The sequence below is a fragment of the Melanerpes formicivorus genome, unplaced genomic scaffold, assembly GCF_026170545.1.
Source record: "Melanerpes formicivorus ecotype bairdi unplaced genomic scaffold, bMelFor1.0.p_v2 SCAF_2, whole genome shotgun sequence".
Classification (NCBI taxonomy): Eukaryota; Metazoa; Chordata; class Aves; order Piciformes; family Picidae; genus Melanerpes; species Melanerpes formicivorus.
Genome location: NW_027142354.1, coordinates 26940900 through 26956179, shown reverse-complemented (window position 1 = coordinate 26956179; position 15280 = coordinate 26940900).

Sequence of the window (15280 nt, the reverse complement as noted above, 5' to 3'; positions counted from 1 at the left end):
AAAGAAAATTAATAGAAATGGCAAAGATTATTTATTTTCTTGGTAGCCTTTCAGAATTCCTAAGTGAGGACTGGGATCCTGCTGTGCCAAGTGATGTGCGTGAATAGCAAACCAGCAGTTTCCATTTTGCCCTTTCATAGGAATGAGAATCAGAGCAATCCTTCCACAGTAATTCCCCCAACATGCTTGAAATGCAGATGTGCTGGCTTCCCTTCACATTTGGCTTGGGACATACTGTTTGTGACTCCATTTTAATGATGATTTTGTCCACTTTTGCCTTTACTTACTAGCCAAAATAGAAAGAAAACATAATAGATTATTCTTTTTACCTATGTGACTGACTGTGTTAGGATAAAATTTGGCACAAATAAAGATTCAATTCCTACAGGAAAAGTTTCACTACAAAATTCAACTGAGATTAATAAAACAACATGCATGTATGTAGTATTTCTCTTGAATTTTGTAGGAAATGCAACTTATTATTTATGATATATGTGCTGTGACCTCAATGATCTCAACGATCCTCCTTTTCATACATGGGGTCCCTGGTTTTTTAGATAAGTGCTGTTAGGTTGATACATATAGCAGTAAAACAAGGCTTCTTCTGACATGCTTTGGTGAGGAAAAAAGGAAGGAGTGGCCTTTTTGTATAGCTTGATGAACATCTTTGGCATTTCAAACTAAACAGTAAACACCATAAATCATGTCAGCAATAGTCAGGATGCATTGGAGCCCTAGACCCAAATATTGGCCACTCACTGAGAGTGCCTCTCTGAGCTTATTTTGCTGTAAAGGAAAGTGGGTGTGAAGAAGTAATGGATGGTAGACCAGGCCTGAATATCACGAGTGAAACATTCTAATACTTACTGGCACAGGCTGAGAAGTAAGGCTGCTATATGTTAATAGTTCTTGCCTCGATGGCCAAGCTCACTATTTCCTGTCTTTCTTTCTGCCTATGAATGTCAAATTCATAGGCTCACTTGAGCCCAGCTTGGCCTAGGTTGTAGAGAGCTTAAGTACCAATGGGTTTGTGGAAACAGGTGGCTGGATAGAAAGGACTCAAAGTGCTGCTTGGCTAGAGCATAAGGCTACAGCTTGAGGCAGACACCAATTCACTTTTTGCTATTTGCAGCTGAAAGATTCCTCTCACCCTTGAGAAGGGGAATTTAGATGGAAAGAGTAGAACCTGTTAAATCACTGGATTGTTAATGTGTCTGTCATACAGAAGGCTTGGGGAGGGAACGTGTGTTCTTGCAGCACAAGCAGTAGACACAGTAGTATTAAGGAAGGCTTATATTCTTGTAATGATACACTACTCCTGTCTGGTGCAGTAACCCAGCATCTGTGTGAGGACACTAATCTGCCCAGCAGAGCTGCTACAGTGACCTTGCTGAAACTGCTGCTCTCTTGTGCCAAGCCGTGTGCTCTCCAGCACACACCAAAAGGTTCCTCAAATATCTTTTAGTCCCACTCCAGACACATGTAGGGTCATAGCTGACCAAACTGGCTACCCCTGCAGCATTTGTGATCAATAATTTACTTCTCCTTTGGTGAAATGCTAGAAGCTATATTTAAAATGCACTGAACAGCTTAATGAAATGAAGGCCTGAGTTTTCAAGAAGACACTGGAGCTATCACAACCTTGACTGTAATTGCATTAATAGCAGTTGGACCATTTAACCTGCTGCAGTTCGCTAATTGCAAACCTTGCTTTCACTTTTTAAAAAAATCAGGGATTTTAAGACTTCCCAAAGGGCTGTCAGTTTGACTCAATATCTGTTTTTCTTGCCTTAATTAAAAAAAAAATGAGTTGGCTTTATTAATACTTTAGCTGAGGGAAAAGGGCTCAGTGAGGGGGGAACGTGGACTGCCTCAAATCTGTATGAATTCCAGGATGGGGCAGAAAGAGTTGTAATGTATCTTATTCAAGACAGCCAGCATGGCTTTGCTAGGGACAAATCCTGCCTGACCAGCCCAGTGGCTTTCTACAATAAAGTGACTGTGTCAGTGGATAAAGGATGACATACGGATGTGATCTATTTGTACCTCTGCAAGGCCTTTGACATGGTCCCCCACAACATCCTGCTCACTAAATTGGAGAGAGATGGATTTGATGGGTGGACAGTTCAGTGAATATGGAATTGGCTGGATGGTCACATCCAGAGGGTGGTGCTCTGTGGCTTGAAGTCCAGATGGAGAGCAGTGACAAGTGTTGTCCCTCAGGGGTCTGTATGGGGATCTGTGCTGTTTATTACTTTTATCAGTGATACAGACAGTGGGATCAAGTGCAGCATCATCAAGTTTGCAGATGACACCAAGCTGAGTGGTGGTGTTGATACACCAGAGGGACCTGGACAAGCTGGAGATGTGGGCCCAGGTGAACCTCATGAGGTTCAACAAGAGCAAGTGCAGGGCTCTGCACCTGGGGTGGAACAATCCTCACTATCAATACAGACTGTGGGATGAGGTGACAGAAAGCAGCCCTGTGGAAAAGACTTGGTGGTGCTGATGGACGAGAACCTGGACATGAGCAGGTGGTGTGAGCTTGCAGCCCAGAAGGCAAATTACATCCTGGGCTGCATCAAAAGCTGCATTGCCAGCAGATCCAGAGAGGTGATTCTGCCACTTTACTCTGGTGAGACTTCACCTGGAGTACTGTGTCCAGGTCTGGAGCCCTCAATACAAGAAGGGCATAGACCTGATAGAGCAGGTTCACAAAAGTGATCAGGGGGTGTGGTGGTTTGAGCCTTAATTGGGGCTTAAAAGCTCAGATAGGGGCAAGGCTGAGAATCCTTCCCGTTTCCCTCCTCCTCTTCCCCAATAGAGAGAGAAAAAGAAAGGAAGGGGAGCAAATCCCCCAATATATATATGTAACAATGACAGGCAGGGTTCACAAGGCTAAGGAACAAAGATGGATTGGAGAAGGAAAAGAAAAGAAAAAAAAAAAGAGATACAGAACCAGTCCTTTGCAAAGTGTGGAAGCAGCAGGAAAGAGAGCAATGACTGCAATTCTCCTACCTCTTACACCCCTGCTGGACAAGGAGGGGAAGAAGTGGAACAGACCAAGTTAGTTTCCCAGCGGCGAAAACACCCCCCAGGGAGGGCAAAAAAGCTCTCAGGAGCCCTCCCCCCTCTATTTTTTTTTTTTTTCCCAGGATGGGCATAGCCCACCTTGTTGGAGCACCTCTGCTACAAGGACAGGCTGACGGAGCTGAGGATGTTCAGCCTAGCAAAGAGAAGGCTCTGGGGACACCTGATAGCAGCCTTCCAGTACCTGAAGGGGGCCTAAAAGAAGGATGGAGAGAGACCGATTACAAAGGCCTGTGGTGATAGGACACGGGGCAGTGGCTTCAAACTAGAGAAGATCAGATTTAGATTGGATATTAGGAACAAGTTCTTTACTATGAGGGTGGTGGAACACTGGAACAGGTTGCCCAGGGAGGTGGTTGAGGCTCCTTCCTTGGAGATATTCAAAGTGAGGCTTGACAGGGCTCTGGGCATCCTGGTCTAGTTGAGGATGTCCCTGCTTACTGTAGGGGGTTTGGACTAGATGACCTTGGAGGTCCTTTCCAGCCCAGACTATTCTATGATTCTTCTCTCTTCTTCCTTCATTTTTTTCTCACTTGCTTGGTCCCTCATGAAGCTGATTGGTTCTCACAGCCTTGCTGGGACTCCTTCTCTATGCAAATAAAAATATTCATGTATATATGCTTGTATACACATACATTTGATTGGTTTTGTTTGGTTTTGTTTGTTAGTTTTTTTGCCCTGGTCCTGTTGCTGTAGTAGAAACAAAGAGTCAAATTCCGCATTATTTTCAGGTAATAGAAATTTGCCAAAAACACTGGAAATTGCACCACAAATTTTTGCCTGCATGTTAAAAGCCAGGTTTGTTCTTAACAGAGTTGTAACCTCCCACTGCCATCTCCTATGGCATGGAACTAGATGATCCTTGTGGTCCCTTCCAACCCTGACTGATACTATGATACTATGTCAATACTTCTCCCTTCCTTTTTCCTTGTCCCTTCACAAACCACCTGTAATGGCATTCCAGAGAGTGGAGGTGAGCTCCCTCTCAGCCCAAGCTGTATTAGTCATCTGCCCTTGAGATCCTCTCCTCAGAACTGTGTCTTTTAGGGTGCATTACTGAGTCTTTCTGTAGAATTAGCCTCTAATGCAGTGACACAGACAAGTGGGAAGAGAGGTCTGATAGAGATCTTCTGTACTGAAGACAGACCCAGTCTCCAGATTCCTTAATGCATTTCAGCATTACTTGCTCTGACATGACACAACCTGCCAAGATAAGATATTTTCAGTGAGGTGAGATATGCATTACCTCCAGAGGACTTTGCACCTCCCTGGAATTTGATTCCACACACCACTACCATAGAGTAATTTCTGAGATTTTCAACCATCCAGGAAACATTATTTTTCATGTATCTTGGTTTTTTGAGCCTTGGCCAGGTCTAGAAATGCAAGTGCTGCTATCAGGAAAAGCCAAGATATTTTTTTTTCTGTGAGAGTCACTGTCTAAATTGTCAGACAAAATGAAAAGCAGGTATTTCTGCTACATTATTTTCATAAAGAAAATCCAATATCCATGCAGAGTCAGAATCTGTTCTGAGAGGGGAAAAAATAAATATTAAGAAGTAGACAATAAGTCTCAGTGTGAGCTCACTTCTTTTCTGAAGCCTTCTGTACCAACTTCACAAAATGGCAGCTGTCCTGCAGCCAAGCCAGTGACCTTGAAAATGTCTGGGTTCAGCACATAAGGGCCAAAGAGTTACATTTGCTGTCAGCTCTCATAAACAACCCAAGGCGGTCAGAAGGTCTCCTAACAACAGGCTTGATCCTCATATGATTAAAATTAAATTCTGGACAATGAAACCTAGACAGTTTATAACATCTGAAGGTCTTGCTCACGGCACACATGCCAATTATTACATAAATATGCATTCTATTACATAGAAAAATTTGTCAAAAAGATAACTACAGAGAAAGAAAGAAATGGGTAGTATGTTTAAGCTCATCTACTGTTTTCTTTCAGTAAATACTATTAGAGGAAGTGAGGCTGCTTTTGGTGAGGTTCATGTCTGTGCAAGACCTTGCTGTTCTGCATCAATAATGATACACATTTCTTTATAATCATGGAATCAAACAGTTTGATTAGTAGTGAAATAATTGTTTCATTTTAAACATATGAGCGGTACATGGGTCTCACCAGCTGTTGGGTGAGCACTACTGCTCAGCAGTCAGCTTCCACTCAACTTGTACTGAAAAACCAATCCTACTAGATAAATTATTTCCTCCATTTTGTCCCATTACAAAGGTTAAAAAACATCCCTTTGAATTCCTAAGGCTTTTCTTAAAGGCTATTTTTATGTGTTTGAGAGAGAAGGAGGGAAAAAAGGAGATACCAAACAAAACACTGGAAGGATTGCGGGCATTTGCTAATGCAACCATTTCCTTGCTTGGAGGGGTTTTTTAAATCTCCTCGACTCCTCCAAATGAGCAACACCATCTCTATTCTGGTTAGGAAGAGTGGCTGAATTTCACTCAGCCAAGGTTTCAGAAAAATCCAGTATCATCTGCAGCAAGCTGTCTCTTCCCTGCCTCAGTATAAGTGGCACTGACACCCTGGCTCTCACAGAGGCAGCCAGGCTGTCCCCTGCCACTGGGTGCCACCTGCCTGGCAGCAGCTTTCTGTCCCCCTGCAGCTATCCCATTGTGTGGGCTGAGGACACATGCGTGAGGTTTCAATTTATGAATTTCTGGCCTACAGGCAGAAAATGCTACCTAGTGAGCTACTCCAACCACCAGAAAGAGATTGAATTGAAAGAAAAGGGGGAGGGGGGGGAGGGGGGAAGAAGAAGAAGAAAACCACATTACATTCTTACTTGCAATCTGATCCCACACTGTGAAGCCTTTGAATTAAGCACCTCTCTGAGAGGCGGCTGTCCTATTAGCATAACGTAAAGCATTAATACATGGGGTTCTTCCCAGGGAATGCTTTATTGTGTGCATGCTTCATTTTCAATATTCATGGCCAGCTCTGCTAGAACATCCTTTTGACAGAGAAGAGGCGCCGAGATAAGCCATTGGGATAGCGGTTGTCCTGGAAACAGCAAGATCCACTTATTTTTAGCACCAAAGTCATCCAGTGAAACAAACTACATTAAAGGAACACTGTGATTATGACACAACAATAAAAAGATGTGTGGCGTATTTACAGTCACTGGGACAATGAGACGCCTCGTCTTTGGCTGCTGCTTCTGGCTGCCAGCAGCCTGGTCCCTGTGCTGGCAGAGCAAAGCATGCCCTTTACTTCTGGGAGATGGCAGAAACCCAGGAACAGCACAAGAAGGGTGGCAGAGAAAGCACAGTGTGTGCTTCCCCTCTTGCCAGGCTTCAGGCACTGTTCTCAGTAAATAGGGAGGATCCTCCTCAAAAGTGTAGCACAAAACAGACAGAGGGATAGTTCTTCAGTGAGGTGTGATACCAGGAATGTATAGATTAGGAAACAGGCCATGAAGTATGGGCAAATGAGAGCACAAACAGCAAGATGAAGATCTTCATCCTTTTTTCCTAGTACTGATAGTCTCCAGTCCCTGGTGTGTACCATGCTGATAACTTCAGAAGGTCAGGGAGCTCCACCCAGAAGGTTGCTCCCAAGCCCAAAAGCTAAACCATGTGCACAAAAAAGAGACATTTCTATAAAAGGCTTCCTCCCCATGTGTCTTGGTACAGGCCTGAACTGTAACAAGCTGCATCCTGCTGCTGATAGTTTGATTCTTACACTTTAGGATGCCCAGCAAAGCTGCAGGTGTACGAAACCAGAAAAAGCAATGAAAGTTTACAGCTGCTTTTCCAATGCTAGTTGGAAAAAACGTTTCAGTCACAATAAAGCTTCATCAACAGTGTAAAAGTAGTTCTTGCTTTATGTTAGCCGGTTTGCCTGTCCTCATTTCTTTGAGTACATGTCGAGAAGGCCTGATTTGAAAAGAGACCTCTCAGCTTCAGCAAAAGTGGTGTGATTTTCACTACCATAAAGGTATACATGTCCGAGCTGGCAAAACATTGTGCTTAGTTAGGCAGTGTTGTTTGGATATTAAACCACCTCCAAAGTTTCAGGGGCTGTTCTACACACCCCTACACAGCCATCAGTTATGGTGTGAATTAGCAAAGCCCAGTGGATAGACTCACAAGAGCAAACAGGCACAGCCATCTCCATAGCTATTGGGTAATGGTGGTCCACAAAACCCAGACAATATCCATCAAACCAAGTGTTGTCTGAAACTTTGCCTCCCTGAAGGAGAAAGGAACGGTTAATGAGAAAAGAGGAATAAAAACTGGAAAGGCTTAAAAGAGGAAAGGGAAGAGGCAGAGGAAATTGGGGTGGACCTTGAGACAAGCTTCTTCTTGACATGGATAAAAGGGTAACTTTTAGCTGACAGAGCATGTGAGGAAAAGGATAAAGATAGGGGAAGAACTGGAGCCACAATGGGTCCATGTACACATACATAGGATAAATTCCGGTTAGAAAAAAAGGATTTCAAGGAGGCTTTAATATATGCAGCAAGCTTGGCTATTAGCCTCAGTAGCACATTCAGTCCTGAAGGTTGCATCTGCCTCAGGCTGCCCAGTGCCACTACCCTCAAGGCTTTTCCTTGCACTGGAATTGAATCTGGGTGTGAAAGTGAGCAGAGATAGAAAAACCAAACCCAGTGTTCTTCCAGATAATATCTGTCTTTTGTGTGCAAAATACAGAAAGTTTAAACTAAATCCATTTCAGAAAGATAGGCATAGCCACTCCCTCTAGGTAAAACTGAAATTTGCTATGGTTGTCATATCTCAAAAAGAAAAAAAAAAAAAAAGAAAGCACATGCCTGAAGTTCATCCTAACTATTCTCTGCTTCACAGCTGTGGAAAAATGACTCATTGGAAGTTCAGTGTCTTCCTGGCACCAGCCAGAGCAGCTATTATAAATTGATCTGAGCAGAGTGACTGTTCTTGGAGTGGCTATTCTAACATGAACGTCTTGCTCTGATTTCAAGTAAGTGCTCACTCCAAAAATAAATCTGTAAAAAAATAAATAAATATTTGCTTGCTTCTTCAGTATATGCCTTCCATTGTACTCCTGGCCCATCACTGATGGGAAACGAGGTGACCTCCTGCAAGCAGATACAGCTGGTTAGAAGGGAGAAAAAGAAACAATATTTTCTGATCACGGCATACAATTCCTGAGGGACTCTGACAACACCCTCTTAACACATAGCACTGTCTTCTTTGATACTGGTGATGCCAGCAGGGATTAGATTTCACATTCATCATAGGGCTAATGCTGTAGAAAATGAGACCCTAATGCTTTAATTTCTTTAGCTCCAGCTTTTGTAAGATGCTTTTCTACACTAATGAACTGGTCATTGTGTAGCTTTGCTATCAGCAGGATGGGTTGCCAATGGCTCGGTGGCATGCTGTGACAGCGAGACTTAGCGGTGGCTCTCCTTGAGCCGAAGGAGGTTATCTATCATTCTGCCCGGAGGAGGTCACCAAATCCTCTCTGTCCTCTGAGTGGATGCAGGCATACAGCAATACTTGCATAATCTCCCAGGAGAGAGGTCACAGACCTCCCCCATCATTCACCTGCAAATGTTGTCCAAAAATCAGTGCTTATATTATGACACTGCAGCAGGAACAGCATCCCATGAGTTTCTGTAGTCTTGTTGAGTGCACAACCAATGCCCGAGGTGCAAGTATGAAAGTCTGTGTTCACAAGTGCATGTTAAGTCAGCAGCTTTGGCTTCCTCAGGTAAATTTGAATACCTCTGGGCCAAGCATTCCTCCTTGTCACCCCCAAGAATGTGCTTCTAGACACAAAAGGCATTAAACAAAGCCAAACCACAGCTCTTCTATCTCATTTTGTGGCTGCAATTATTCATGTTGCTCCACTCCTCAGGTTTTTTTTCCCTCACTACAAATGGTGCTTATTTTAAAGCAAGAATTTCTGTGTAAGTCCCCTCTCCTCAGGTTTTGGGTACTTTGTGCCATTAAAATTTCTGGGGTTTTATCCCTTATGCCTTTTTTTTTTTTCCCTTGTGTGACTCTGCCAGATCTAGCTGGGGGAAGGAAAAAGAGGGAAACAAGCAGAAAAGTGAGGGAGGAAAGAAAGTACCCTCTCCAATGTTTTTATTGATTTGAACTGATTAAATGTATTTACTGATTTTTCTTGATTAAAACCATAGTAAACTGCATTATTCATGGTTTTAAAGCTATTTCTTATAGCCTCCTCCCTTCCTACTTTTTCAGCTTTAGCTCAAACAACCAGCCTGCACTGATGTTCAGCTTTGCTGGGCTCTCTCTGTGGCTCCTCAGTCATGGGGAGCAGCACTTAGGCCAGAAGACTGCCCCGTGTTCAACATCATGCCCAGAAGTCTCCCTGGCCCCAGGTGTTTCCATGTTCAGCAGGATGTTTTTCAGCTCCCAAAAGCCATGTCAGATGGCGGTAACTGTCAATCATGACTAACCACAGCTGGAGTTCAAACCCTGACCTGTAAGATGCTGGTCAATCCATTAAGCCATGCTTTCCTCCTACAATCAATTTTTTAATATCTCTGCTTTCAAGTCAAGATGACTGCGTTAGGAGCTATATTTACCCTTTCCACATCGTTGGGCAAGAGGAGGTGGGGATATGTTGGAGCACAGTGAATGGATGGCCTCTGTTACCCTGTTGCCAACCTAACCCATTTACATAGAAACCAACAAGCAAATAACGCATGGAAAGAAGGAAGGATTCTTTCTGATGATATCTTGCATTTTCATGTGGTGAGTCAGAGATAAAAGCATCTGGAAAAGAGCAAACAAGCTCTTTCAAATCTCCCTCTTGAGAAGCTATCTCCAGAGGCCTTGATATTACTCTTGTATTTCCAACAGGAATGCACAGCACTGTCACGTCCTGCTTTCTTTGATAGCTGGAGGTGAGGTGAGAAAGGTAAACAAAGTGTGTGCATGGGCCCTGCAATGGCTAGGATATTACCACATTATCTTGGAAGGGCAGTTTTCTTGCTGATGAAAATCTGCCTTGCTTCAAAGAACCTATGCTGGTTTCCATTAGCCAAGAGCACCAGCTAGCCAGATAAGGGTGAAGAGAGAAAAAACAACATCCAAAACACTGAGGACATCCCACTGAGGCACACACGCTACCAACCCAAGGCAACAAGAGCTTTAAGGGAAGAGAGGATGTCCGGCTTGCATCCTCCAAGCAACAACTCTCAATCCACCAGTCTGGTGGCAGCATGATAGCTACTTGGACAGCCACGTGCTCCAGCCCTCAGGTGACAGTGCCACAATGAGCTGCCTTCAGGCATCACACACTTTGCCATGCACAAGAAAATAAACATGAAGAATGCGAGCTACCACTTCAGGATCCCTAGTACAGTGAAGCTATCCCATCTATATGGGAGAAAGCACTTTTTCATGCCAACAGCAGTACAAAGGACACATCTTTCAGTGGATTGCAAACCAAACTTTTGCCTGATTTTTGTTTAATTTTAAGAATAGACTTCCAAAAATGCAAGGCACTTCCCTCCTCACTAGCATATTTCCTTTACATTTAAGTAGAATTAAAGATTGCTGATGCTAGGTATATGTAGGAAGCAAAATATGACCTCCTTTCCTTAAAAAACCCTCCTAATAATTTTGTGGGCCAAAAACTTCCTGAAAAACTTGGATTAACTTTCCTTAATCCCCACATTCCAGGGTGCATTTACAATTAGAGTTTATTGTAGTAGAATGACTAAAAAAGAAAGCACAAAGTTATAAAATACATACAAGAGTGTGCCTATAGCTATATAATTCTCTGTAAAAGATACCATTTTCCACATTACCCAGAAACTGGTCAAATGCCTGGAAAATATTCTTTCCAAGTATTCAGACCGGCCTCTGAAACTGCACAAACACATCTTGTCCCATTGGAGTTAGAGGAATAATTCATGCTTGGCTTGGACTCAGTCTGCCACATGCACATGACCTTGTACGTGCAGATACTTGTCTGCATCTGCAAGCCAGGTAGATAACTGCGTACATTTCTTATTTGTATGCAGTCTTGTCCAGCTGGCCTACAGCATTTGCATAGGCTGCAGAGGCAGACACAATTGCTGTATATGTTCTAGCTTTTCCTGCCCTGTTCAGCCAAAAGTCCACTCTTGCAGGCGTGCTGGACTGTGCTGCTCTCACAGGACTAAAGCGTGCAGCCATATCATCTGAATTCATCACAAAAGGGAGGTGGTAGCCAAATATTTGTCCCTAATTGTGCCTAGGGCTGATTTCAAGGATGAGTACTCAGAGCAATTGCACAGGACCTCAGGACTTGCAAGGTCTCATTAGAGTGAGGTAAGGAGCAGGCCAAGCTAGGCAGAATGAGGGCTAAGACAGAACTAGCAACTAGCCTGTGGCTTGAACCCTGCCCAATACACTGCTTATCACTTCTTATCTTCTATTACTAGCCCTGAGGTCAAGCAGACTGCAATCTCAGGAGGCTTTGCTGTGTGACCCATCTCCAGGGACACTGGACATCAGAGCTACTCAAGAGTGCTGCTAGCATAATGGCACATAAACCAGCATGAAATGAGAGATTTTGCAGGGGAAAAGGGAGAATAAAATCTATGTGCACAAGGACAGCCCTTTTGGGGAAAATCATGAAGGCCAAACTGCCGATGAGGTGAAAGAGAAGTGGAACAGCAGGCAAAGATTATCACATACTAAGCAGAGGAGGGTATAAAGGAAGCAAACCTTGTAAAATTATAACATTCAAAATAGACATTTGTTTGACTTCCATTTTAAGTGGCTGGATTTTATGTGTTGTCTCTTTCTGGCTTCTCATAAACTCCCATGGCACCGACTGATGGAGACACAGAGGATTAACTTGCAGACAATCCGTTGCAAACTTCAGACACTCAGTAACGTTTTAAGCAGATAACTCTGGTTTTATGTAGGGCAACTGGTGGGGAAAATGTGTCACCATTTTCTTTCCTGCTTCCTTTGAGTGGTAAAATGAGAAGCAAGAACACTTCAGACCTCAAGAACTCAGCTTCTGTTCTCCCTGTACCACACGTGTCTGGGGCACCCCCACAAACGCCAAAAGCTCTTGCTACACAGCAGTAGGAAACCAGAGGCATCTCCCAGAGTCACAAAAACTGATCATCAACTATCTCAGGGCAAAGAGAAATGAGAATTAAAGCAATTCAATCCCTTCTGCTGTCCTAGAGTGCTTTAGTGAGTTGAGTGCTTTACGTGGCAGCCAGTTCCTTGGATTTATACAATACACATACTGAGAAAATATATTAGTCCTGTTTGCTTTACTAGGCTTTGCTGTGCTGTGAGTGACTACCTGGCAAAAAGTAAAACTTCTCAGACCCAATCCAAAATGAAACATAAGTTCTAGGATTAGGTCTGAAGAGTGTTTGGAGGGCAGGGCAAAGAGAATTGTTCTCGAATTATCTAAAATGACACTCACCTAGAAAGTATTTTCCTGGGTCATCAGGAGCAAACTCACTTGCTCTTTCCTCTCTAGAAGGAGCCCAGCTGCGCCACCAAGGCAGGGCAGCCAGCACAGCTCAGTGCTCTGCTCATGCAGAAGAATGGCAAGGTGGTGGGAACACCTTCCATTCAGATCATAGCTCTGCAGCATAGCTCTCAGGTGCACATGCACTGAGAAGGGTGGGAGCAGGTAGAGCACAGAACCAGAGGTGCCCTCAGGGAAGAGCGGGGGCTGCCGATACAGACAACAGCCTTTGGATCTGTTCCATGTTGGCAGTTCCCAGCATCTTCTGTGTTACAGCAACTAAAGCAGTCACACGAGTCCCCTGAAACTTATTTTGTCAAGAAGGAAGAAGTGGTTGCAGTCTCCAAGAACCCACCCGGTGTCTAGGGTCATTGCTGCTAGTCCTGCTTGTGTTCCCAGCATAATGAAATGGAAAGAGATAGGATAAAGGTCCATTTGACCTTCCCTCCAGCTAACATGAGGGGACAGACTAGACAGCCAGCAAATACTGCAACAAGAGGGGGGTCAAAACCAAGCTTCGAACCACCTCCAACACCCCTTTTGCATTTAGAGCAAGAGAATGGAACCACTTCAGCCTTTTGTTTGTCCATCATGTTGCTCTGTTGGCTCACGGCATGGCAAGTCCAGAGATTCAGTAATCTGTTTGCCATACATTTTTTGAAGCAGGAACACAATTTAATTCCCTTAAGAAGATCAAAACCAGGAAACATTTAAGTAGGACTTCCTGCTCAGTGTGAAGTACAAATTCTTTTCATCATGGAAAGCTAACTGAGCTTAAACAATAGTAAATGAAACTGATTATGCAATGAAGTTGTAGGGGATCAAAGCTGATTTTGGTTTTTAATTAAAGTAACAAGGTCCTTGGATTAAAGAAGCTTGTAGTAACCCACTGCGTAACGACTTAAAGAAACACAAACACTTCCCCATTAACTCGGTGCACACACACAAGAAAATGAGACAGCACAAGAATTTGTTTGTACTTAGAGTCAGGAATTGAAACTGGGGAACATCCTACTTGAATTTATCTGCATTAGACAGCATTTCTTCAAGAAAGGAGAGCATTTCATGAATAGTACCCCCTCTTCCATCCACCTCTTCTGCTCACTTCTGCTGCATATATGTCTTTGTGTGTATTGCTAGGTTGTCTGTTTGCACAAAACCCCTACTCTTCTTCCACCCAAGAGGCTATCTAAAATTCAGTCTTGCAGGTCATTCCAGTCAGGAAGAAAAGTCAGTACAGGGCTTAGTAGTTTTTTAGAACCTGCTATGTTTATTTACAAAGGAAAGACAGACTCCTGTGTGACACAGCAGAACTCAAGCCACAGGAGAGAGTTTCTCTGTTCCAAACTTCCCCTGCTGTTTTAGCCAAATCTTCCACCCTAAAGCCCCCTCTCTCTAGACTTTTTCCAAGGCCACACACTGTGCTTGTTCAGGCATCCACCTTTGTCTGGTTCTGTGCCCACCCACATTTCTCCTCCTAAGATGCCTGGTCCACACCCACAGTCACCTCTTCCCAAAACAGCTCTGCACCAAAGCTTCCCTACTCAAAGCCTTCATGCTCCTGAGGAAAGCAAAGGAGTCCATGGTTTGGGCAGAGAATTCTGTGCACAATGGAGTTTTTTTTGCTAATTGTTATTTTGCTGCCTGTTTTCCCAAGCCAATTGTGGGGGATTTTAAAAGCAAAAATCTGAGAAAAATAGTAGAAAAGCCATGAAGACTTTCAGGAAAGCCCTACAAAGCAGACTAGTGCTGAAGCCAGTAGGTTTCTTTAGAGACTCAGAATATTTATAGGATCATATTTGGAGTGAATGTGGGTACAAAGTTGTTGGAGATGAAAGGGACTTTAGGCTGGTTAACACCATAGGACCATAGGAGGGTTTTATCTCTTCTGCAAGGCTGCACACATCATTCATACACTTGAGTAATGGGCACACTGCTCCTAAGAGCCTTGAAACGATGGTTCATTAAGCTTGCAGGAATGTTATCATTTTCCATAAAATTTTCCAGGACCTGTGATGCTTCTGTGTAATGCATTCTTGGCTATCAACAGCCATCTTGGGCCCTGAGAGAATGCTCTGCAGAAACAGGAAAAGGTTTTAAACATTGATTTACGGCAATGTTGAGTTCCTCCTGTGGTGTGATTGAGGTGGGGATTCAGAACATATTTCGGGGATTCATTCAATTTCCACGCTTCTTATTCCCAATTACTTTTGAAATCACATTGTTCTCTCAGCCTTAACTGTAGTTTGGTCCATACTCATGGCAGAGATTCACAGGGAGGAGATTGTTGTCAGAAAAAACCTGCTTCAGAGCTTGAATGTATATGTCTTCTCCTTGATTAATGTAGCTATCTAATTTGTTGAAAAACAGGGCTTGTCTTTCTTGAAATATCTCACAACTATTTACTGGAGAGACAGGATGGTCACGTCCCTACAGCTTGGTCTATAACCATACTCTGACCTCTGCGGTTGAATAAAGGTATTCCTTTGTGTTTGCCTCACCCATCCTTGGTACAAGTTTGGAGCCCTTATTAGTGCAGGATGTGTCTGCAAGGGAAGGCAGAATGTCTGCTCCTTGTCTGTCCTGGGAAGAGCTGCTATCTGCCATCTTTTAAATTCCATTTGGTCTTTTTGAGTGAACATTATTATTCACAGCCTGATTTGTATGTAGTCTGCTTAAGTCAGTGGAAGCCTTGTAGTGAGCTTGGTATATGGTGATTAC